We start from the raw sequence: 27,333 nt of genomic DNA on the forward strand, positions 1-27,333 counted from the left end.
TCACTCTGCCGAGGGCATGCCAATCAGCTTCATCACAACAGAAGGACAGCTGATATACACACGCTGGAAGCTTTCAGTGGCCACAACTGCCCTCCAGTTTGCAGGGGAGCTGAGGAAATCAAAGCATGCCTTCTTCAGCCCAACACAGTGGTGCTGATCAGCGAGAGCCATGATGGTCGCAACTGTGCCTACATCGATGTACCCGCATAGCCTTTCCCCGCAAACCAGCTGTTGCTACGGGAAATTGATCCGCGCAACAGCACTGATTCCTCGCTTTCGTGGAGGTAAACCGACCGTTTTTCAATACAAAACGGCAAAGATGAGCCAAACCCTAGGTTTGCTAGGGCTGGGCAGAAGCTATGAGCTAGGTGCTGGAAAGTAAAGAGCGTAGGAGAAAAAGTAACGTAAGGTTGTGAAAGGATTGATTGATTTTTCAATCGGCCATATACCCACATATATAAGGGTATGCCTGGCCTTTGGCAAATTGGAGTAGGACTCCTGACGTGCTGTTTCCTTGGCACATAAGCCAAAAGGCTTTTCCTAATCTTTCTGTAGAAGCATCAGCCTGGGCCCAATACTAGTAAACTTTCCATATTAGCTCCGTTTTGGCAGAATAACTGATTATGCAAAATCTTTTCCATCTTCAGTTTTCCAAACCAGGCCTCTTTCCTTCTTTCTTTTCATGTGTGAGCTCTAACACACAATTCTGTTCCATCCAGCCTGCTGCACCTAGCCTTTGTACTTGCAATCATGTGTGAATTCTCAAACCATTAGCTTAACCACCAAAACTAAATAATCTGGGCAACCCCTCAAGCCAGATCCAAATTAGACTATCAACACATGCCCCCTGTTTTTGGGTGTAATTTTATTTACCAAAAACACCATGGCAATGTCTTAGGACGATGTCAACCGCTTCACCAGCCATATCAACTGCTTAGGGCGATGTCTAAATAACACATCGGCCAAATTTTGTTTAGGATGATATCTGAAATCATATCGGCCATATAGTGCCATCAAGCTTCTTGCCACATGCTAGGATAGTACTTCTTCAAATATTTGCCATTGGGAACTTTGGGCAACTTTTCCCCTTGCAAAGATTGTATAAAATATGAATTTCCAGGAACAATCTCTACAACCTTATACGGACCTTCCCAACTCGGTGACCACTTGCCGAATTTATTGTTCCTAGTTCCAACAGGCAAAATCGTTTTCCACACCAAGTCTCCTATTTGAAACGATTTTCCCTCACCCTTTTGTTATAAGCCTTAGCTACTCTTAACTTTTCTTTTTCAATTTCCTGCAAGGCTCTTAATCTTTCTTCTGGAACATCATCAATTCTATCCAGCATCAAATTATTATAGTCTATAGCTGACAAATCATTTTGTGTGGCTACTCTAAGAGCTTGCAAATTAACCTCTACAGGTAACACTGCTTCCTGTCCATGCACTAACTCATATGGTGTCACTTGAGTTGCTCCATGCTTAGATATCCGATGAGCCCATAAAGCCTCCGAAAGCACTTCATGCCACTTTCTTGGATGCTCCTTAATTTTCTTCTTTATAAGTTTAATTAAAGTTTTATTGCTAGATTCGGCCTGTCCATTAGCTTGAGCATAATAAGGCGACGATTTAACAATTTAATTCTAAAAGATTCGGCAAACTCATGAAATTTATGAGACATAAAAGAAGAACCTTGATCAGTAGTCAAAGTTTGAGGAATACCGAATCTGTGAATAATATGCTCCAAAACAAAATTAATCACGTCCTTATGGGTCATATTTCTTAAAGGAATTGCTTCAGTCCATTTGGTAAAATAATCTGTAGCTACTAGGACGAAGCGATGACCTTTAGATGAAGCAGGATATATTTGACCAATAAAATCTAAATCCCATCCTCTAAACGGCCATGGCTTAATAATGGGATGCATCATAGCTGCAGGTGCCAATTGAACATTTCCAAATTTCTAGCATTCTTCACACCCTTTATAATAGCGAAAACAGTCCCCTAACATCGCCGGCCAATAAAAACCTGCTCTTTTCAATAACCATTGCATCTTATGAGCCGACTGATGTGTTCCGCATAGCCCTTCATGTACTTCACCCATAGCTACTCTTGACTGATCAGGACCTAAGCACTTTAAAAGTAATCCATCTATTGTTCGGCGGTACAACTCACTATCTAGCAAAGTATATTTTAAAGCTTGTCGCCGAATTTTTCTATCTCTTGTTTGCCCAGGATCCTTTAGATGATTAATCAGAGAAATTCTCCAATCACTTGGTTCTAAATTAGCTGCTGATTCGGTTATTTGTGACTCCTGCACCGAATCTTCTTTGCCATATACTATTTGCCGCTGGATTGAACAAGGACCTGCTACATCTTTTAGCAAATTAATAGCCAACAGATTAGCATTACTATTAACAGCATCTAGCATCGGTTTCTCTAATATGAAAAACTTTCCCCTGCTGATTTGGTATCCGGATGCTTGCTACGCTAAGCAATTAGCTCTAGAATTCTCTTCCCTAGGTATATGACTGATAGTGAAAGTATTGAGAGACTTAATTATATCTAAACATCGGTCTAAATAGCTGTTTAATAATCCATCAAAACATTGAAATTCACCACCAATTTGCCGGACTACCAGAAGTGGATCTCCAAAAGCCTCTATATCCTTTACACCCATATCTACTAAATTTTGTAAACCAAACAACAAAGCTTCATATTCAGCTTGGTTATTTGTACAAGGATATTCCAAACAGACTGATGTTTCATAAACGACATTGTTTGGTGAAATTAAAACATTACCGATGCCTTGTCCCTCCCTACAAACCGATCCATCAAAATAAAATTTCCACGGGCACACACTAACATAATTAATATCTTCTTCATCCTTAATCCTATGATCAACAATAAAATCAGCGATAACTTGACCTTTCATAGCACACAACGATTCATATGCCAAGTCATATTCTATTAGTGCATAAGCCCATTTTCCAATCCTACCACTAAGAATCGGCTGCTGCAGCATATATTTAATTATGTCGGCTTGGCAAGCTACTACACATGTATTATAAAGTAAATATGGCCGAAATTTTGTACATGCATAATATAAAGATAAACATGATTTTTCAATAAACACGTACCGACTCTCAGCGTCAAGCAAGCGTCGGCTCAAGTATGCAATGATGTACTCCTTCCCGCCGTTCTCTTATGCTAAAACTGAGCCGATCACCTTGTCTTGTGCGGCAATGTATAACCTGAACGGCACACCAGACTTGGGTGCTCGAAGCACCGGAGGACTTGACAAATACCGTTTTATATTATTAAAAGCCTCTCGCTGTTCTTCCCCCAAGTGAATTCGGCTTCATGTTTTAACCGAAGTAAAGGAATAAACGATTCAATTTTTCCCGCAAGGTTAGATATGAATCGTCTCAAGTAATTAATTTTTCCTAACAATTTATGCACATCCCTTTTACATGTGGGCTCCTCCAATTTTCTGATTGCCTCTACCTTCTTAGGATCAATCTCTATGCCATGCTCGTGAATTACAAAACCTAAGAACTTACCAGCCGACACACCGAAAGCACATTTGAGTGGATTCATTTTCAGCCCATACCGACGCATTCTTTCAAAAGCTAATCGAAAATCGGCTAAATGATGATCAAACCCATCCGATTTAACAACTACATCAATATATATTTCTAATACGATGCCTAGAAGATCATGAAAAATCTGATTCATAGCACGTTGGTATGTAGCTTCGGCATTCTTCAATCCAAAAGTCATAACATTCCACTCAAATAAACCAATAAAACCAGGGCATCGAAAAGCAGTCTTAAACATATCTTCTTTGGCCATAAATATCTGATTATAACCAGCATTACCATCTAAAAAACTGATCACTTTATGTCCAGAAGCATTGTTAATCAACATGTCGGAAATAGGCATAGGATATTCATCTTTAGGGGTAGCCTTATTCAAATCCCTAAAATCAATACATACTCTAATCTTATCAGCATTCTTCTTTTCAACAGGAACAATATTAGAAATCCATTCCGCATATCTACACGGCCGAATAAACCGAGCTTTTAACAACCGATCAATTTCATCTTTGATGCGGTCATATATACTAGGATTGAATCGCCTAAGGGGCTGTTTATGGGGCCTAAAATCAGATTTAATAGGCAATATGTGTTCAACTAAGTCCCTACTCAAACCGGGCATCTCAGTATAATTCCAAGCAAAGCAATCAACAAATTCCCTAAGCAATGCACATACCTTTCCTCTCTGATCGCCCCCCATATTAGCATTAATAAATGTAGGTCTAGGGACACTTCCATCACCAATATCAACTTCCTCAAGTGGGTCAGCCGATGAGAATCCTTGTCCAAGCTTCTCCATGTCATCGAAATCCTCAATAGCTTCATGCATATCATTCTTTCCTGAACGATACTCCTCAACATGCCTTTGCATCCATTTAACACTATCTTCCTTATTCATTGAAGCCGAGCTACACTAGCCGGCTGTGCGTGTACATGAACAAAACTATCTCTGCCAATACTAATATAATCATAATCTGATAAATCTCTACCCGTCAAGCATCGCATCTCACCGTGTTGCCAATCAACCGGAGCCTCAGCCAAAGCAATGCAGGCCGAATTATCCACCTCAACTACTTCAACATCATCATCAACCCATTGAATCAAACATTGATGCAGAGTAGAAGGGATGCAACAATTTGCATGAATCCAATCACACCCCAAAAGAATATTATATCGGCCTTTGACATCAACAACGAAGAAGCAGTCAGCAATGTTTTGCTCCCAACCGTGAGCTCCATAGAAATAACACCCTTAGCTTCAGACAAGTCTCCTGAGAACCCACTAAGTCCCATATTGGTTTTCATTAGTTCTTCCTCTTTTCGGCCCAATTTAGAAGAAACCAAAAAAATGCATGATATTAACACCGGCTCCGCCATCAACAAGCATGCGACCAATAGGCTTACCATCAATGTGACCCTTGATAAACAAAGGCTTTAGGTGTTGTCCGTGCTTCTCTGGTTTCTCAAATGTAACACTTTTTGGGCCAAGAACAAGCTCTGCAACTTCAGCCTCTTCAGCCTTAGGCGCACGAAATTCAGCAGGCAGCTCAAATACCATATTAATGTCCATATCTGTAGGCATATCCTCTTTATCCCCAGAGTTTCCATCCATGACCATGTCATCAGCAATGTTGCCTTCCTCCCTTGCGATGCGTTTCTCTTTCCAAGTCATATTCAAAGGCACCATTGGTTTATCTTTATTGAACCACTCGTCGCGCTTCTTCTCAGCTAGTTCCTCTCTAATTTCCAATGCCTGCAGCCGTTGCACCCTTCTTTTTTGAGTATGTGTGAGCCCCGTTGGGCACCATCGAAGCTTTGGTTTAGTTCCTGGTGCCACTGACCTAATTCTGCTGCCCCTCGAGTTCCTCGGTCCGTACTGATGTGCTGCTGCTTGGGGAGCAAACATTCTGTCTTTGGCTGAAAAAAATTCTGTATTGATCAGTTGTGCTAGCGGTCCCATCTTTCTGCATATTGGGCCTCAAATCAGCATGTGAGTTGCTTTCTTTTGCTGGAATCTCCTCTTGCTGCAATGTATCAGGCCCCTGTTGCTGCAATGCATCATTACTAATCTTTTCTGAACCTGGAACTCTTTTCTGAACTGAACCAAATCCGAAACCTCCAACCATGATTGTTTTTGAATCAGGGGCAACACCTGCAGCTGATTTGAGCTTACCATTATCAACATTAAGAGTAACATCCAACCCAGGTTGGTTCGTAATAGCACAACCAGACCTACATTCATCATGTTCAACTGAATTTTTTACAGCACCCTTAGATCTGACCGGTACCCATGCAAACTTCTGGCCACCTATGTGAACCTTGCCATCCGCATTGTGTCTAGGCCATCTGATCTGCGCAAATCTTTTGCTGGATGAGCTATCTTCAGCCCCTTTGCGTGAACCATCTTTACCTTGAATCACAATAGCATCACGTGATCTTGCTTCATGATTAAATCGAGCCTTTTTCTCATGCATGTTTGGTCTGAACATAGGCCTAGGCGGGATCCATCCTGGTTGAAAATAACCTGCTGGCCCTATAGGATATGGCACCCAAGGATTAAAACCCCATGGAGGAATTTGCGGATACATGGGAGGTGCACAACCCCAATATGCTGGCTCAATTGCGAAACATGGCTGCTGGTCATATGAATTTCTTTGCCATTGCTCATGACCGGTAGGTCGAGAAGGAGATCTAGGACATTTATTACCTCTAAGCCGGTTAAATACATTGGTGGTCTTGCATGAAGTGTATTTCTCCAACAACATGTTAACTGTCGTCTTTGGCCTCAGAGCTTGTCTCCTTCTTCCATTAACTTTCCACACTCCTACTTCTAGTTTCTTTGGTTTGATCATCCTTGGAGGAGCACTATCATCAACAACATTTTTTTCTCTTGTGGATTCGGTCTGATCCGACCGAATAAGAATTTTCTTATTCTCAAACTCAACCACATTGATAGGAAAAGGATCACTGTCGAGCTTCATCTTAGTACCTTTTGTGAATACCAATCGTTCATCATTAATGGCCGATTGCACCTGTCGACGAAACACATTACAATCGTTAGTAGCATGAGAAAAAGAGTTATGCCATTTACAATAAGCTCTTCTACCCAGTTCTTCTTGAGATGGAATCACTTGTCCTTCTTTTATTCTAATTAACTTCCCTTGCAACAACATGTCAAAAATCTTGTCACACTTACTAACATCAAAAGTATATTTGATTTCCTCTCTTTTAGCTGGTGTGGGTTTCAGGGCAGCACATGCAAAAGGTTTTGACTAGGTGCTCGAACCCATTCGGCCATACATATATCAACACCATCTTCACTAGCCGAATCACTATCATGCTCTACAACATTAACCGTAGGTTTTTCCTTGTCTTTGTTCTTATTATCTCTAAACCGGCTGTATGGTTTAACTTCTTTAGCACGGTTTTCCTGTGCCCAAGCCTTTTGCAAAACTTGGTTAACATCTGAAAATTCTCGCCCTTCCAATTTATCTCTAATATGAGCAAGCAAACCCGAAAAGGCAAGATCAGCTAAATCTTTTTCGGCTATGGTCAAACTGAAGCATCGGTTTTTGACATCTCTAAATCTTTTAATATAATCATAAACATATTCATTGTGTTTTTGCTTAACCATTGTCAAATCTGAAAGTCTAAGTTCGGTTTCACCACCATAAAAGTACTCATGAAATTTCTGTTCCAATTGAGCCCATGTTGCAATAGAGTTAGGACCAAGCGATGTAAACCAAGTAAATGCAGTACCAGATAAAGACAAAGGAAATAATTTCACTCTAAAAATATCTAATGTACCAACTTCACTGCATTGTGCTAAAAATTGTCCTACATGCTCAAAGGTTGATCTACCATCTTCTCCTGTGAACTTAACAAAATCTGGAATTCTAAACCCACGAGGATAAGGTGTTGTGTCGAAATATTAAGGGTAGGGTTTTTGATATGCGCGTGCTCTACCCTTAGGTTCCAAGCCAAATTCTCTAAGTATATTAGCAAGTTGATCCTTAAAATTTTTGGTAGGCTGCGGAGAACTAGCTTGTGGCATAGATGCACCATAAGTACGTGGCGGTAACTCTAACAAAGAAGTATGAGCATGATACATTTGCTACAGAGAACCATTAAAACAAGCATCTGGCACCGGCCCGTAAGGAACCCCGGTACCAATAGGTGGCAAGGGTGGTGTGCTATATGCTACTGTTTGATAGTAGGGTTGCTGCAGATTGGAATTAAAGCCAACACTTCGGTTATTGCTGCTGAAATTTTGTGGAACCGAAGTCAGAGCAGGAGTAGCAGCAGTAGGTACAAAATTATTGGCCGAATTGCCAATGTAATTATGACCACTTTGGTTATTGCTTAACGAGATGTGGGGCTGCACAACATTGGGTACTGCAACGGGTGTATGCATAGGGTTAGGTACATTAGTGAACCTACTATTTTTTGGATGCGCCGGCTGTTTCTCATAACGTTCATCATTGGCCTGTAGCACCATTGAACGAATTTGACGAGGCAAGCTGATCTGAATATCCTTATTAAATTGCTCTCTGAACTCATCAAATTTGCTAACTACAGATTCAGTAATCGTGCATGCCATATCTGTCATTTGTTTGTCGTATTTACTAGCTACAGATGCATCAATTAGATGTGCAATCTCTTCTGTACAAGCAGTTTTACTTACCCCAACAGGATGACTTGCTGTAGCTATCTTCTGGATGACGCCATTTCTTGCCTTTGGAAGCCCGCCAACTTCTGCTTCAACTTTTCCACCCTCTCTTCCTCAAGCTCCTTTTCAAGTTTCTGCCGTTCATCCTCAGGCAGATCCTCAAGTGTGACAGCTATGATGTTGTTGGGGTTGAGATCACTTTCGTCCTTGGGGTCGGTGCTCATTGTGTTCCTCTTCTTCGTCCCTAGCGGAGTCACCAATTGTGTTGCTGCGGGAAATTGATCCACGCAACAGCACTGATTCCTCGCTTTCGTGGAGGTAAACCGACCATTTTTCAATGCAAAACGACAAAGATGAGCCAAACCCTAGGTTTGCTAGGGCTCAGCAGAAGCTACGAGCTAGGTGCTGGAAATTAAAGAGCGTAGGAGAAAAAGTAACATAAGGTTGTGAAAGGATCGATTGATTTTTCAATCGGCCATATACCCACATATATAAGGGTATGCCTGGCCTTTGGCAAATTGGAGTAGGACTCCTGACGTGCTGTTTCCTTGGCACATAAGCCAAAAGGCTTTTCCTAATCTTTCTGTAGAAGCATCAGCCTGGGCCCATGATACGTCTCCGTCGTATCTACTTCTCCAAACAGTTTTGCCCTTGTTTTGGACTCCAATTTGCATGATTTGAATGGAACTAACCCCGGACTGACGCTGTTTTCAGCAGACTTTCCATGGTGTTATTTATGTGCAAAAACAAAAGTTCTCAGAATTATCTGAAACTCCACGAAACGTCTAGTTAAAAATAATAAAAAATCCTCGCCAAAGATGAAGACCAGGGGGGCCACACCCTGTCCACGAGGGTGGGGGCGCCCCCCCAGGGCGCGCCCCTACCTCGTGGGCCCCCTGGAGCTCCTCCGACGCCAACTCCAACTCTATATATTTGCTTTCGGGGAGAAAAAACCAAGGAGAAGAAATCATCACGTTTTACGATACAGAGCCGTCGCCAAGCCCTAAACCTCTCGGGAGGGCTGATCTAGAGTTCGTTTGGGGCTCCGGAGAGGGGGATTCATCACCGTCGTCATCATCGACCATCCTCCATCACCAATTTCATGATTCTCACCGCCGTGCATGAGTAATTCCATCGTAGGCTTGCTGGACGGTGATGGGTTGGATGAGATCTATCATGTAATCGAGTTAGGTTTGTTAGGGTTTGATCCCTGGTATCCACTATGTTCCAAGATTGATGTTGCTATGACTTTGCTATGCTTAATGCTTGTCACTAGTGCCCGAATGCCATGATTTCAGATCTGAACCTATTAAGTTTTCAGGAATATATGTGTGTTCTTGATCCTACCTTGCAAGTCTATAGTCACCTACTATGTGTTATGATCCGGCAACCCCGAAGTGACAATAATCGGGACCACTCCCGGTGATGACCATAGTTTGAGGAGTTCATGTATTCACTATGTGCTAATGCTTTGGTCCGGCACTATATTAAAAGGAGGCCCTAATATCCCTTAGTTTCCGTTAGGACCCTGCTGCCACGGGAGGGTAGGACAAAAGATGTCATGCAAGTTCTTTTCCATAAGCACGTATGACTATATTCGGAATACATGCCTACATTACATTGATGAATTGGAGCTAGTTCTGTGTCACCCTATGTTATGACTGTTACATGACGAACCGCATCCGGCATAATTATCCATCACCGATCCAATGCCTACGAGCTTTCCATATACTGGTTTACGCTTATTTACTTTCCTGTTGTTACTGTTACAATCACTACAAAACACCAAAAATATTACTTTTGCTTTTGTTACTCTTTTGTTACCGTTACCAGTACTATCATATTACTTTGCTACTAAATACTTTGCTGTAGATACTAAGTTATCCAGGTGTGGTTGAATTGACAACTCAACTGCTAATACTTGAGAATATTCTTTGGCTCCCCTTGTGTCGAATAAATAAATTTGGGTTGAATACTCTACCCTCGAAAGCTATTGCGACCCCCTACACTTGTGGGTTATCAAGACTAATTTCTGGTGTGGTTGCCGGGGAGCATAGCTCTATTCTTTGAGTCACTTGGGATTTATATCTGCTGGACACTATGAAGAACTTGAAAGACGCTAAGACAACAATTTATCCCTCAACTATGAGGGGAAGTAAGGAACTGCCATCTAGCTCTGCACTTGATTCACCTTCTGTTTTGAGTAAGCTTGCGACACCTAAACCTTATTCTGCTATTCGTTCTGATATGTCGCATGTTATTGATGATGCCACTTATGCTATGCATGATACTTATGATGAAACTACTTCTACGCTTGATACTACTGTGCCCCTTAGTGAATTTCTTGATGAACAAATTGCTAGGGCTAGAGAGAAAGAAATTATTGATACTGAATATATTGATGAAAGTGATGATGAAGATACGCCTGTTATTCCTGAGGGTTATGTTTTTGATATGGAAGCTTCTACAGCTATTTTTGCCTGCAAAGGTAGATCTGAGCTTAAGAGGCTATTAGTTAAATGGAGTAAGGAATCTCTTAGAGATAGAATGAAACCTGACCTTGCTTTTGCTACTTCACCTATTTGTGTTGCCGATAAGGATTATGAATTCTCTGTTGATCCTGATATAATTACTTTGGTTGAATCTGATCCTTTTCATGGCTATGAATCTGAAACTATTGTGGCACATCTTACTAAATTAAATGATATAGCCACCCTGTTCACTAACGATGAGAGATCTCGCTACTTTCTCTGTTGATCCTGATATAATTACTTTGGTTGAATCTGATCCTTTTCATGGCTATGAATCTGAAACTGTTGTGGCACATCTTACTACATTAAATGATATATCCACCTTGTTCACTAACGATGAGAGATCTCGATACTTTTATATCCTTAAAATATTTCCGTTCTCATTAAAGGGTGATGCTAAGATATGGTTTAATTCTCTTGATCCTGGTTGTGTGTGTAGTCCCCAGGATATGATTTATTACTTCTCTGCTAAATATTTCCCTGCTCATAAGAAACAAGCTGCTTTAAAGGAAATATACAACTTTGTGCAAATTGAAGAAGAGAGTCTCCCACAAGCTTGGGGGAGGCTTCTCAAGTTACTTAATGCTTTGCCTGATCATTCTCTTAAGGAAAATGAAATACTTGATATCTTTTATAATGGACTAACCGATGCTTTCAGAGATTACCTGGATAGTTGTGCTGGTTCTCTTTTCAGGGAAAGAACACCGGATGAAGCTGAAATTTTATTGAATAATATGTTGACAAATGAAAATAATTGGGCACTTCCTGAGCCAGCTCCTGCTCCAATTACCGAGCCTATTCCTAAACCAACTCCGAAGAAGAGAGGTGTTCTATTTCTCAGTCCTGAAGATATGCAAGAGGCAAAGAAATCTATTAAAGAAAAAGGTATTAAAGCCGAAGATGTTAAGAATTTACCTCCTATTGAAGAAATACATGGTCTTAATTTACCGCCTGTTGAAGAAACACATGATCTTAATCCATTACCTATTGAATAACCTCCTGATCCTGATAACCCGACACAGGTAGTAAAGGTAAATTCTCTCTATAGATATGATAGAGCTGAAATCCCTCCTACTAAAATTGCTAGCCAATGCTTGGATGAGTTTGATAACTTTAAGTTTAAGCAAGAAGATTTCAATGCTTATTTTGGTAGACAATTAAAACAAAATGCTTATATGATTAAACACTTGGGTGACTATATGGCTAATATTAGAGGTTAACTTAAACTTGTTAGCAAACATGCTTCTATGGTTACCACTCAAGTAGAACAAGTACTTAAAGCTCAAAATGATTTGCTCAATGAAATGAATAGTAAGAAAAATGATTATGCTGTTAGAGTGGCTACTAGAACTGGTAGAATGACTCAGGAACCTTTGTATCCTGAAGGCCACCCTAAGAGAATTGAGCAAGATTCTCAGAGAAATAATATTGATGCACCTAGTTCTTCTAAAAGGAAGAAAAAGAAAAATAATAGGACTTTGCAAACTTCTAGCGAACCTATTGCTGAAACACCTGATAATCCAAATGATATCTCGATGTCTGATGCTGAAACACAATCTGGTAATGAACATGAACCTAATGAAAATGTTAATGATGATATTCATGATGATGCTCAACCTAGTAATGATAATGATGTAGAAATTGAACTTGCTGTTGATCTTGATAACCCACAATCAAAGAATCAACGTTATGATAAGAGAGACTTTGTTGCTACGAAACATGGTAAAGAAAGAGAACCATGGGTTCAGAAACCCATGCCTTTTCCTCCCAAACCATCCAAGAAAAAGGATGATGAGGATTTTGAGCGCTTTGCTGAAATGATTAGACCTATCTTTTTGCGTATGCGATTGACTGATATGCTCAAATGAATCCTGATGCTAAATATATGAAAGATATTGTTACAAATAAAAGAAAGATACCTGAAGCTGAGATTTCCACCATGCTTGCTAATTATACTTTTAAGGGTGGAATACCTAAGAAACTTGGAGATCCAGGAGTACCCACTATACCATGCTCCATTAAAAGAAATTATGTTAAAACTGCTTTATGTGATCTTGGAGCCGGTATTAGTGTTATGCCTCTCTCTTTATATCGTAGACTTGATTTGAATAAGTCGACACCTACTGAAATTTCTTTGCAAATGGCTGATAAATCAACTGCTATACCTGTCGGTATTTGTGAGGATGTGCCTATTGTGGTTGCAAACGTTACTATTTTAACGTACTTTGTTATTCTTGATATTCCCAAGGACGATAGCATGTCTATTATTCTTGGAAGACCCTTTTTGAATACTGCAGGGGCTGTTATTGATTGCAACAAAGGCAATATCACTTTTCATGTTAATGGTAATGAGCATATGGCACACTTTCCGAGGAAACAACCTCAAGTTCATAGTATCAACTCTATTGGAAAAATTCCATCGATTATTTTTGGAGGTTTTGAATTTCCTCTTCCTACTGTCAAGAAGAAATATGATATTCTTATGATAGGGGATGTGCATATCCCCGTTGAGGTAACATAGTGTTATTCGAAATTTCTCCGGTTCCATGTTATTCGGAATGAGTTTGTTAACAAGACCTGATCAACCTTGTTAGTGGATTCCTTTTGATGAGCATGAGACAGATGAAACTAGAAGCACAACCTTCTGTACCCTCTTTATACTTTTTGTTATTTAGTTGAAATAAAGTAAAAATAGTATTTTTCTGTCTGTTTTCTGATTTATCCGCGCAATATAAAAATACCCTGAAAATAAAAGTCCTCCAAATGCCATGCCAATTTAATATGATTTCTTCTGGAATATTTGAGGATTTATGGTACTGAAAACACCGCGGGGGAGCTGCCACCTGGCCACGAGGGTGGAGGGCACGCCCTACCCCCCAGGGCGCGCCCCCTGCCTCGTGGGCCCATGGTGGCCCTCCTCCACTTATTCCTGCACCCATCCACTTCTTCTTCCTCCCACAAACACGAATAGCTGCTTCAAGCACGAGTTCTAGCTCACTTTGCCGCGATTTTCGATCTCCTTGCTCAAAGCACCTCTCACAAAACTTCTTGGGGAGATTGTTCCTTGGTATGTGACTCCTCCATTGGTCCAATTAGTTTTTGCTCTAGTGCTTTATTCACTGCAAATTTGTGCTGCATAGGTGACCATGTTCTTGAGATTGCATGTCAAATTTATATGGTTCCAAGTAGTTCTAATGCTTGATATAGGCTCTAGGCACTTGTAGGAGTAGTTGCTATCAATTTTGTTGAGCTTGGCTCACTTTTGTTTGAAGTTACTAAAAATTTCAGAAATTTTTCAGAGGAAGCAATATGCTTAGAAAAATGTTCCAAGGTGGTTCTTCAAGGAAGCAAGGACCCAGGCTTGCAATGCGTGATGCTGACAAGGAGCCCCCAAGGGACGCTCCAGTGCGGCCCTGTGAATGGCCTTCAGAAAATTTTATGGATCGAGCGGGAATCAAAGAGGAATTTAACGCATATTTGCGTAACGCCGATCTCGTGAGCTTTGAGGCAGACAAATGCCCACAGTACTATCAATTCACTAGTTCATTTGTGAGGAGGTTTGAATTTGCATCTTCACGTAATTCTCCAACTGTCATGTTTGATCTTTATGACAAATCTTGTACCATGGACTTAGAGGATTTTACTTTTGCCTGCAAACTTCCACAATGGGGTAGTGCTAGTGATCCCCGTAAATCTGAATTTAGAGATTTTCTTGCTGGTATAACTGTAGGGGAATCTAGAGATATAACACAAGCTACCATAGGGAGCATTCACTTTCCTGCTATACATTATTTTGCTCTCTTCATTGGTAGGTGCATAACTGCTAAGGATGAAGCATGTCATATGTGTGTGCCTGACCTCAGTATTCTTAGGAGTGCTATGTTAGGAGACCAATCTTATCATTTGGGAGCTATTGTAGCACATAGGTTGCATCATAATAGATATAATGGAGATTTCTTTGGAGGAATTTATGCAACCCGCTTAGCTAATTTTCTTGAGGTGGACGTTCGTGAGGATGATATTGAGTTGCCTCCTACTTATTTAGATTTTAATTCTATGGTCTCTCACCAGTTTATCGAGAGGAATGAATCACCTCTCTTGTATCGACTAATCTTTGACAAACGGTGTGTTGTCCGTATTACTCTACCTGCTCCTGCCTTCTTTGATTATCAGGCAAAACAAAGATATATTATTACTAGAGAGGAGGCATATGAGTATGAAAGGAGAGCGGAGGTAGCCCGATGCCATGCTGCAGCTCAAGCGGCGATAGCCGCTGCATCACAGTACGACCCCAACTACACCTACGGGTATTTGCCAGGCCATCACTCGCAATGAACCAACTTAGGCCAAAAGCCTAAGCTTGGGGGAGTAAGTATTTCCCACCGACATTACATTTATGTTTACACACACTCATTGCTAGATGTCGGTGCTCATACTCTTTCATTGTAATATCCATGCTAGTTTATTTTCTTTTTCCTGCTTTCTTCTTGTGTGTTTGTTAAACCTTAAGAAAAACCAAAAAAAATTAGTAATAGCTTCTAGCTAGTTTACCTTTCTTGATGTAGTAGTAATAATTAAAAATAAAACCCAAAAATATTTCCCGTTCTTCTTTTGCTTGTTGGGAGCTTTCCCGTGTAAATAGTTTTATTTCTTTTCTTTTCTTTGGGGGTCGATAGGAGAAGACCATGATTAAATTGTTGAAGTGGCTCTTATATGCATTATTGTTGATTTAACCAAGAGCCCATACTGCCTTGTCTTCTCCTGTTTTTTGAATGCTCGCAGATTCCAGCTTAGTCCAATGCACGTGCACTCTTATTATTATTCAGTTCGTTCGGCCGTGCAAGTGAAAGGCAATTATGATGATATATGATGGACTGACTGAGATGAGAAAGCTGGTATGAACTCAACCTCTCTTGTTTTTGTAAATATGATGAGTTCATCGTTCTTGATTCAGCTTATTATGAATAAACATGTTTGCAATGACAATTAGAGATCATAGTTGCTCGTGCCATGCTTGATTAGCTATGAGTTATAATGGTTTACCTTGCGTGCCAACATGCTATTGAAATGGTTGTGATGTGGTATGATGGGGTGGTATCCTCCTTTGAATGATTTAAGTGACTTGACTTGGCACATGTTCACACATGTAGTTGAAACAAATCAACAATAGCCTTCATGATATTTATGTTCATGGTGGATTATATCCTATCCATGCTTGCATCTAATGTTTATTAATTTTAATGCATGTTCATGACTGTTGTCGCTCTCTAGTTGGTCGCTTCCCAGTCTTTTGCTAGCCTTCACTTGTACTAAGAGGGAATACTGCTTGTGCATCCAATCCCTTAAACCCCAAAGTTATCCCATATGAGTCCACTATACCTTCCTATATGCGGTATCTACTTGCCGTTCCAAGTAAATCTGTATGTGCCAAACTCATGTGCCAAACTCTAAACCTTCAAATAAACATTCTATTTTGTATGCTCGAATAGCTCATGTATCAACTAGGGCTGCCCTTATCTTCCATGTTAGGCGGGTTATTCTCAAGAGGAGTGGACTCCGCTCCTCACTCACGAGAAAATGGCTGGTCACCGGGATGCCCAGTCCCATGCTTTATGCAAACTAAATCAAAATTAATTGCAAACAAAACTCCCCCTGGGACTGTTGCTAGTTGGAGACACTCATTGTTTCGAGCAAGTCATGGATTGATGCTTGTTGGTGGAGGGGGAGTATAAACTTTACCATTCTGTTTAGGAACCGCCTATAATGTGTGTAGCATGGAAGATATCGCCATCTCTTAGTTGTTATGTTGACAATGAAAGTATGCTGATCAAAATATTGTTTATCTCTATTTCAAAACCGAGCTCTGGCACCTCTACAAATCCCTGATTCCCTCTGCGAAGGGCCTATCTATTTACTTTTATGTTGAGTCATCACCCTCTTATACAAAGCACTAGCTGGAGAGTGCAGCTGTCATTTGCATTCATTACTATTAATTTATATTGGGTATGACTATGACTGGATCTCTTTTACCATGAATTACAATGTCTAGCCAGTCCTTGATCTTTAAAGGTTCTCTGCATTTATGTTTTGCGGTCTCAGAAAGGGCTAGCGAGATACCATCTTGTTATACCATATTATGATTGTTTAGAGAAAGTGTTGTCATCTGAGATTTATTATTATGGCTCGCTAGTTGATTACGCTATTGATATGAGTAAACGTGAGACCTAGGAGTTATTGCAAATGTGGTTAGTCATAATCTTTGCTGAAAACTTGAATGCTGGCTTTACATATTTACAACAATAAGAGCAAACGGAGTTTGTAAAAGTTTTTCTTTATCACTTTCAGTTTGTCAACTGAATTGCTTGAGGACAAGCAAAGGTTTAAGCTTGGGGGAGTTGATACGTCTCCGTCATATCTACTTTTCCAAACACTTTTGCCCTTGTTTTGGACTCTAATTTGCATGATTGGAATGGAACTAACCCCGGACTGACGTTGTTTTCAGCACACTTTCCATGGTGTTATTTATGTGCACAAACAGAAGTTCTCGGGATGACCTGAAACTCCACGGAACGTCTAGTTAAAAATAATAAAAAATCCTCGCCAAAGATGAAGACCAGGGGGCCCACACCCTGTCCACGAGGGTGGGGGTCGCGCCCCCCTACCTCGTGGCCCCCCTGGAGCTCCTCCGACGCCAACTCCAACTCTATATATTTGCTTTTGGGGAGAAAAAAATCAAGGAGAAGAAATCATCGCGTTTTACGATACGGAGCCGCCGCCAAGCCCTAAAACCTCTCGGGAGGGCTGATCTGGAGTCCGTTCGAGGCTCCGGAGAGGGGGATTCGTCGTCGTCGTCATCATCAACCATCCTCCATCACCAATTTCATGATGCTCACCGCCGTGCGTGAGTAATTCCACCATAGGCTTGCTGGACGGTGATGGGTTGGATGAGATCTATCATGTAATCGAGTTAGTTTTGTTAGGGTTTGATCCCTTCTATCCACTATGTTCTGAGATTGATGTTGCTATGACTTTGCTATGCTTAATGCTTGTCACTAGGGCCCAAGTGCCATGATTTCAGATCTGAACCTATTATGTTTTCATGAATATATGTGTGTTCTGGATCCTATCTTGCAAGTCTATAGTGACCTACTATGTGTTATGATCCGACAACCCCGAAGTGACAATAATCGGGACCACTCCCTGTGGTGACCATAGTTTAAGGAGTTCATGTATTCACTATGTGCTAATGCTTTGGTCCGGTACTCTATTAAAAGGAGGCCTTAATATCCCTTAGTTTCCGTTAGGACCCCGCTGCCACGGGAGGGTAGGACAAAAGATGTCATGCAAGTTCTTTTCCATAAGCACGTATGACTATATTCGGAATACATGCCTACATTACATTGATGAACTGGAGCTAGTTCTGTGTCACCCTATGTTATGACTGTTACATGACGAACCGCATCCGGCATAATTATCCATCACCGATCCAATGCCTATGAGCTTTCCATATACTGGTTTACGCTTATTTACTTTCCCGTTGTTACTGTTACAATCACTACAAAACACCAAAAATATTACTTTTGCTTTTGTTACTCTTTTGTAACCGTTACCACTACTATCATATTACTTTGCTACTAAATACTTTGTTGTAGATAATAACTTATTCAGGTGTGGTTGAATTGACAACTCAACTGCTAATACTTGAGAATATTCTTTGGCTCCCCTTGTGTCGAATCAATAAATTTGGGTTGAATACTCTACCCTCGAAAGCTGTTGCGATCCCCTACACTTGTGGGTTATCAACCCAATACTAGTAAACTTTCCATATTAGCTCTGCTTTGGCAGAATAGCTGATTATGCAAAATCTTTTCCATCTCCAGTTTTCCAAACCAGGCCTCTTTCCTTCTTTCTCTCCATGTGTGAGCTCTAACACACAATTCTGTTCCATCAAGCCTGCTGCACCTAGCCTCTGTACTTGAAATCATGTGTGAATTCTCAAACCATTAGCTTAATCACCAAAACTAAATAATCTGGGCAACCCCTCAAGCCAGATCCAAATTAGACTATCAACACCAGCTTTAGCCTCTGCATGTCATACCTGTCTGCCGCGACAAGTAGATGCTGGAACATGGTATCTTCATCTTCTTCTTTTGTCTCTAGTATCTTGTCGGTGTAGGCGAAATAGAGCAACGCCTTGAACACCTGAGCCTATATGTCATCTATGTGTATGACTCTGGATGTGCCACCCTCCTTCATTGCGCTGAAGAGCTCCGCACTGAATACCGGCGATCGGGAGGCGATCACGCATCGGTGTGCGGCGAACGTCTCACTGCCAACCCGAAACACCACATCGCCACCCTTCTCGGTCTTAAGGAGAACACCGAGGTGCTTGCTCAGGTAGGACAGGTGCGGGGAAACAAACTTTGGGGCAGCAGCCTCGACCATCTTGGCGGAGAACCCGTTGATGACAACAATGTCACACCTGATTGTGAAGGAATCATCCTTGAGATGCTTGGATTTCTCAAAGGCTTCCCTTTTGATGAACTTTTTTTTTCTCGAATATGCACGAGTGTGCATATCATATATTAAAGAAGAAAGGCCAAGAGTGCCTCCACCATAGTTTACAGGATTGTTATTACATGCTAATCCTCATCACTCACCCACCTCTCTACCCTAGCAAAGAAGGGCATTACATTCCCTTTCAATAACCCAGCGGAGGACCAAGTGGAACCCTCCGAACACACCTTTCTCAGCAGCTGCTCGACGGAAGGCTGCGCGCCCTCGAAGACAATGGCATTTCTATGCTTCCACAACTCCCACCAAGTCAGCGTGAAGATGGTGCGAAGATCCTTCATGCTGACATTGTTCGATCCATGCTTGTCGACAGCCCACTCTACCAGCGAGTCTTGGGCAGTAGGGATCCAACTCGGTGTCCCCAACGCAACGAAGATCGTTGCCCAAACTATCCGAGAAAAAACACACGTGAGTAGTACATGATTGATCGTCTCCTCCTCTTGATCGCAAAAAGGACATGCAGCCTGGTGAGGTAGGCCTCTGCGTGCAAGACGATCCGAGGTCCTACATCTATCCTTCATGGCCAGCCATGTGAAAAACCTGCATTGCATCAGAGCACGTGATTTCCATGTCAGGTCCGCCGTTGGGATCACCTCCCGGCCCCAAAAACCAGTCGCATATGCCGATTTCACAGAGAACTGCCCATTATTGTCCCACGACCATGATATCTCATCCGGCGCCTCGTCAGAAAGTTCCCAACCATTGACCACCTGCCATAGTGCTAGAAACTCATGCAAGGTCTCAGGTCCAAAGTTGGGGCTAATGTCCATCGCCCAAGACCCGTCTTCCATGGCCGTACTGACCACCCTCAACTTCCGAGTGTGGGGTGGCACAAGATCATAGACTCGTGGTGCTAACTCCTGGATTCTCTGTCCATGTAGCCATCGGTCCTCCCAAAAGAGTGTTGTTCGTCCCGACCGCACGTTACTCCTCATGGTTGCCTGGCACAACATGTTTGCTTATTCCGCAACTTTGATTCTGAATTCATTCCAGGGTCTGGACTCATCAGTCCTCTTGAGCCATGGCCAACGAGCTTGCATGGCGATATTCATCCATCTTAGATTTGGCAGCCCTAAACCACCTGCCCACTTCGGCATACACACCAAGTCCCATGCAATAGCACAATTGCCACCGTTTGCCTCAGCTCTTTGGCACCATAAGAAACCCCGACAAATCTTGTTCATTGCCGTGATAGTTTTTGCAGGGAGGTCCAAAGCCATCATAGCGTGGATCGGCATGGCACATAGGACAGACTGCACAAGAGTTAATCGTCCACTTTTAGGCATAAGAGTTGCCTTCCACTTAGGAAGTTGATTTGCCATGTGATCCACCAAAAACCGCAGCTGCGTCGCTCATTGCTTTCTTAGCGATAATGGTAGCCCAAGATACTTAATCAGAAATGATCCCAAGGGGCATTGAAACTCATTGCATGCCATTGCAATCTCCTCCTTGGAGCACCTGATAGGTAGGGCCGTAGATTTGCGCATGTTGATTTTCAGCCCTGCTGCCTCCCCAAATAGCTCAAACAGAGACTTACACACCTCCAGGTCCATTGGATTTGGCTTGACAAATAATACCACGTCGTCAGCAAAGATAGATAGGCGCTTCCTCATAACAACATGCATCAGGGGTGATAGCACTCCTCTACCCATAGCCACCTCGAACATCCTTTGCAGGGGCTCCGTTGTTAGAATGAAGAGCATTGGGGAGATCGGGTCGCCCTGCCGCAGCCCTTTACAGTTGTAGATCGTGTCTCCCGGATCATCATTTACAATGATGTTGGTGGTCGATGTTGCAAGTATCCCGCATATCCAAGACCTCCACCTTGGCCCGAAGCCCATTTGATGCAAAACCTCAATAAGGAAAGGCCACTGAACGGAGTCGAATGGTTTTGATATATCTAGCTTGAGCAGCACAGTTGAACTCCTCAAAGCATGCAATCGGCATGCCATGCTCTGCACAAGCATGAAATTGTCATGCAGCGATCTGCCCTTAACAAATGCGCTCTGGTGGTTTCCAACCAGCTTGGGAAGATCCTCCACCAACCGGCAAGCCAGAACTTTCTCAAAAATCTTAATGGCCCCATGGACAAGGTTTATAGGCCGGAAATCGCTCACCTCCAAAGTCCCCTCCTTCTTGGGGAAAAGTGAGACGAGGGACTTATTGATTGCGTCCAAACCTCTCATATCCCCTTGTAAAAACTGTCCATCACTTTCATGAAGTCTACCTTGATAATGTCCCAGCAAGTTGCATAGAATCTACCGGTGAACCCATCCGGTCCCGAAGCTTTATCCATGGGCATGCTCTTTATCACCTTCTCCACTTCCTCAGCCGTAAATGGATTCTCCAAATGCTCTAAGTCCAGGTGTGGCAGGCCCAACATATCCAGATTGAGAGCATGTGACCTAGCCTCCGGAGCACCAAAAGCCGCACCAAAGTATGCGTCCACCGCCAATGCCACCTCATCTTGCCCAGAGTATAAGTTGCCGTTGTGCTTCACTGTTCTCATGATATTCTTTCTCTATCTATGACTAGCTTGTTGGTGGAAGAGCCTAGTGTTTCCGTCACCCTCACGCAGTTGCAACAGCCTTGATCGTTGCCTCGCTATCGTCCTCTCTAGAGAGCTCAAGCCCAACAGCTTTTTCTTTAGGCATTTCCTCAGCGCCCTCTCAGCATCAGATAGTGCTCTTGTCTCCATGGCGATGTCAAGTTGTTTGATAACTTCAAGCGCAATCGCTATTTGCAGTTTCAGATTTCCGATCCAACGGTCACTCCACCTTTGGAGGCTCACTGCAGTTGCTCTCAACTTGTTATGCAGCATGAGATAGTCATTGGTGGCCGCAGGTGTGGTGGACCAAGCCAGCTTGAGTACATCACGAAACCCTCGGCTCGAGTCCAAAACGACTCAAATTTGAAACGACTCTTTATATTGATACTCACATTCATATCTAGCACCAACGGGCAATGATCAGACACAGCCGTGCCCAGAGCCGAAAGAGAACTTGCTGGATAGGCCTCGTCCTAGTCATTTGAGATGAACACGTGATCAATCTTCTCCAAGGTGGCCACTCTTCGTTCATTTGACCAGGTGTATCTTCTGCCGTTCAAATAAATCTCTTTGAGTTCCAAGGCGTTAAGTTTGGCGTGAAACCTTCCCATCATCCTTCGGTTGATCAAGGCATTGTTCTTATCCTCCTCACAGGTGATGAGATTGAAATCTCCGGCCACGAGCCAAGGCCCCGCATGTAGGCCTCGAATATCCACCAAGTCTTGTAGGAGCTCAACCTTCTCATCCTCCTCTTGTGGCCCATACACACATGTGAGCCACCAGGGCTGCTCATCCTCAGGGCATTTAACGAGCACAATTAATGTATGGTTGGTATAGTGCGGGTTAGAGAGTTGAGTCATCGTGGCATCCCAGGCCACCAAGATTCCACCCCGCGTTCCGGACGCAGGCAAATAGAAAAACTTCTCAAACTTAGCACCGAGGCATTGCCATACAACGTTTAGCGATACATCATGCAATTTAGTTTCTTGGAGACACACAATGGCTGGACAAGCCTGAGTCACCACCTGAAAAACCGTGTTCTCATGGGCAGGCACATTGAGCCCACAGACATTCCACACCATCATCCTCAAAGGTTGCGCATTCATCACAAACACCAACCAAGCCACCCGCGTGTGCGCTAACACACCTCCACCCCTCCTGGGGCACAACCGGCGATTCCCACCCGAATAAAGCGAGCACAACGGCGATGTGCATGTCCGAAAGCGGGCGGGAAAATAGATTCACGTACATCCTTAGAGCTTCTTCCGAGATGACCTCCCCTTCATGCGCCAAACAGAGCTTCCTAATGAGCACCTACTGTTGCTTGGATGCCCCGTGCTTCGCCAGCCTCGCACTCCTCCTTGGCGTGACATCCAATCTTCATTTCTTCCTCGGGTTAGGTGTTTGCACCACATATGTGCAAGTGGTCGGGAGCGGCAAGATTGGAGAGAGAGTTTTGCACATCTTAGCACGCATGCTCTCGATATCGCCATGCATCAGCATGCCACCACCAGACCGTGGCGGCATGGCCAGGGCCAGCCCATCTTCAACAGCAGTAGCGGTCACATGGTCCAGCATGCCCAGGAACTGCCCATGTTCAGGTTCATCAGTAGAAGTGGGCGCATGCATTGGCTCACTCCCCTGCTCCATGCTACGTACCATGCATGTTGCATGGGTGCAACTCTCCTCCGATCGGCACACTTGGAAGGTTTCCATAGCCTCCACTTGTTTGTTTTGTCCATACTCGCACGCATTGCAATCCAACTGGTGAGACAGCGACTCCAAGGCCCAGGAATATCCAGAAAAGCTGCTACTATCTTCCTCCAGTAGGCCCACCAGGGTGATGCGGCAGGAGCCAATCAGGACGGAATCGCTACCGTGCAGGCCCCCAGCAGGTACCAGATCCCCAGGCCTATCCACCTTGGGTGCACAGCCAAGCCTGTCAGCACTGGTCCATCTCAACAACTAGACCGAGGCAGGGGAGACAGGCTGATCAGCGAAGGGACCCACAGGCGACTCGGGCCGAGCCCCGATTGGCTGGCAACACTCCACAGCAGCAACCAGTCCAAAAGTATGTTGCGGACGCAACCCAATGACATCCCCCACACAGCTATTGCTGACCGAAGACCGGACCGTATCTGATGCAATTTGAACCTGACGCCCCGCCGGCAGTGGCACCGCCGACGAGGATGAACCCACCGTGCTGGCCAAGGAGATGCCAGCGGCCAAACCCCTCCCGGGCCGATGAAGTCCAAAACCAGGCACATGCTCATCATTGCCAGAGGAAGGCGACGGTGGCGGCGGCGGAGGCGGAGGCGGAGGTCGCCGGCCGTCAACATCTCCAGCATCCACCAGCACCGGCTCTGCAAGCACGGTGATGTCGATCTGGTACCAGAGAGTCTTGGCCCGCCGTCCCGCAGGCACCTGGTGGCCGATCTCCTCCGCCCAAAGGTTCTGCCTTGGCTCGTTGATGAAGAGCAGCCGGCGTCGAGGAATCTGCCGTGGCCGGTCCGTACGAAGCCAAACTCGAAAGTCCGCCATGTCCAAGCGCCGAGCAGTACTGTCATCCACACCAACGACATATCCTAGACCACGCAAGATCACACTGGCCACCCTCTGGTTCCAAGCGTGCGCAGGCACGCCGCGCAGGGCGACCGGGACAAGGAAGGGTAGCGAAGCCGCCGTCGCCTGCGCCTGCCCGTTCCATGGCTGGAGATTGAGCTCAAACCATGAGGAACGCGCGTGCCCTGCGCAGACCATCCTATCACGGATCGCTCTGTCCCGGCACAACACGAGGAAATCATCCGGGAAGTATGACTGGATGGACATATCCGCCGGACCGATATCGAACGCGGCGTGTAAGGCCTCCGCCGCCGACGCCAGATCCACCGTAGGCCTATTGCCAGTCACCGTGACCAGAACGGCGCGAGCAAGCTCCTCCTCCATCTGCCATATGTCATCGGACGCCTCCAGGAAACAAACCTCCACTTGGTCATCCTGCTCCACCTAGGCAGGCACCGCCACCGGCCGCACCGGCTCGTGCTGGCCAAAAGGTACCGAGAACTCCGGCCCAGCAGTCGGCATGACGGCCTGCAGCGAGCCCTGGGCAGGCTCCCGCACCACATCACTCCAAAGCCGAACGGCACCCGGAGGTGGAGGGCCGGGCGGCGGCGGGGGAAGCGACTGCAAAGAGGCAGAGCACCGAGGCGACGGGGAAGCGCCATCTTCAACCCGATGGCGCAAAGCAGGTGGCTGCACAGGCTGATCCACTGGAGAGGGACTACGCAGCCTGGTGCACCCGCGCGAGCTGTGACCAACTCCATGGCAACGCACGCAGAAGGGCGGGTTTGACCAGTCCACCGAGATGTGCCTGTCACTTCCACAGTTGTAGCAGCAACCATGCAACTCCACCGGAAGGCACGAGGAGGGCGGCGAACAGGGGGCCGGCAGTGCACTAGGCCAACCAGGTGGAAGGTGGCTCCTTGGGCGCCGATCCCGGCCGAGCGGAGCCCGTGGGCGGCGACGCACCTTGGTGTGCCAAGCCTCCTCCGCCCGCCGCGGAGCAGAGACACGCGACGAACCACCCGCCTCCCCCTGGACAATCGGGCCAAAGGCCGTGCCCAGGACAGGCGGCACGATGATGGAGAGCAGCAGGGGACGCGGCAGCACCGATGGGGACGGGGGAGGATCTGGGCGGGGAGTTGGCGCCGGGGAAGATGGAGGCGCCAGATTCGGCCGGAGCACCGACGACGAGCCAGATCCCGACGAGAGCGAGCCCGAGAGGGAGACACGAGAGGCCATAGCGACGGGACGGGGGTGGGTGCCGCCACCAGATAGGGGGCAGCGCGAAGGTGGCCGCCGGCGCCGGAGTGGCGGCCGGCGCAGAGCGCTAGGCAGGGGAGCGGAGCGCTAGGCAGGGTGTGAAGTCCCCCAGCCAGAGCTGCCTACGTAGTTCTTCACAGCTGCCCCCGATGGGAATGAAGGCAGCACTTCCTCCTTCTGCACCGCGTCGACGAACCAGAAATTGTGGCGCGCTTTCACCTCCGTGCTGCCAACAATGTTGTCGTCGAGACACGGAAAAAGGGACAGGTGATCCGCTGACTCCGATGTTTGGCCGTTGGGGTAGTATTCGATGTGCCAGCGATGGCCGCACGCGGCAACTGGTGTGACTTAAGGGGTTCTCCGGTGGGAACAGTCTTGGTGCAGGAGTAGCCATCGACCGTGAGAAGGTGGTACCCGCTCGCCCTGTTGGCGACGATGGCGGAGGCTGACATCAATGGCTTCCCACTGACCGCAAGCCTTCCCTGAGGGTGGGAAGCTGGCTACTTTGTCTCCTCCGTCTCCGGCGACCGCACTTTTTAGGAGGGGATTTGCTGCTACTACCGCTTTGCTAGGGCTCAAGCGCCGGATATTTTTAGGACAGGGCATGGATGGATGGACCGAAAAAATATACTCCCTCCGTTCCCAAATAATTGTCTTTCTAGCCATCTCAAATGGACTACAACATACGGATGTATGTAGACATGTTTTAGAGTGTAGATTCACTCATTTTTCTTCGTATGTAGTCACTTATTGAAATCTCTAGAAAGACAATTATTTAGAAACGGAGGGAGTATGAAGCGATGCCCTTAGGGAAGAAGAACATGTAACTTTTACTGGACTCCTGGGCTTACACGAAGTAGTTGATGGTTTAGCTCGGCCGGGCCTAATAGTCTTCCCGACCTTTATGGCCGCTCCATCTCTTCTTCTTTTTTCAAACAGGAGGATAAACCACCGACCAACACCCAGTATTAAATATTATTAAACATTGATGATGCCAAACAAAATAAATCTTGAAATTATTAATCCCGAACGACCGCTCCTCAACTAGTTGCTCTCAACAAATCAAGTTAAACGATTGGAGGTCATTCATATACGACAAGCCTCACGACAGTATCTCTAAATCCCACCTTTTACCTATGTGATATATCCCCACAGAAAGGGTGCAATGCTCCAAGAAAATACCCTCAAGGAGTAATCGCTCTCTGCACGCCGACGTCAGTTGGTCCAACCAATGCAAGGCAAAGAGTTTCCACCACCGAAGCGGATCTTTGAACCAACTGTTCCAACAGGGAAATGACACATGGACATCAATCCTACCTTTTTTTTTTGAAAAGTGGGTTTGCCCCAGCCTCTGCATCGGAACGATGCATACGGCCATTATTATTAATAAGCAAAAGGTCCAACACAAGTCTTCCAGTCTCGATCAAAGAACATAAAAAGGCTCATCCAGAGGTAAACAGTAAAAGAAAAGCCACAACCGGCTGGCAAAGATAGATAGGAACACTAAAGCCTATCCTATTACATGACCTGTTGGGGAACGTAGTAATTTCAAAAAAATTCCTACGCACACGCAAGATCATGATGATGCATAG

General features: G+C 44.7%; 1 pseudogene; it reads right to left on the reverse strand.

Annotated features, from left to right (window-relative positions):
* Positions 1-26,193, reverse strand: LOC119325724 (annotated as a pseudogene).
* Between the last annotated feature and the right edge of the window lie 1,140 nt (positions 26,194-27,333).

The sequence above is a fragment of the Triticum dicoccoides genome, chromosome 1B, assembly GCF_002162155.2.
Source record: "Triticum dicoccoides isolate Atlit2015 ecotype Zavitan chromosome 1B, WEW_v2.0, whole genome shotgun sequence".
Lineage (NCBI taxonomy): Eukaryota > Viridiplantae > Streptophyta > Magnoliopsida > Poales > Poaceae > Triticum > Triticum dicoccoides.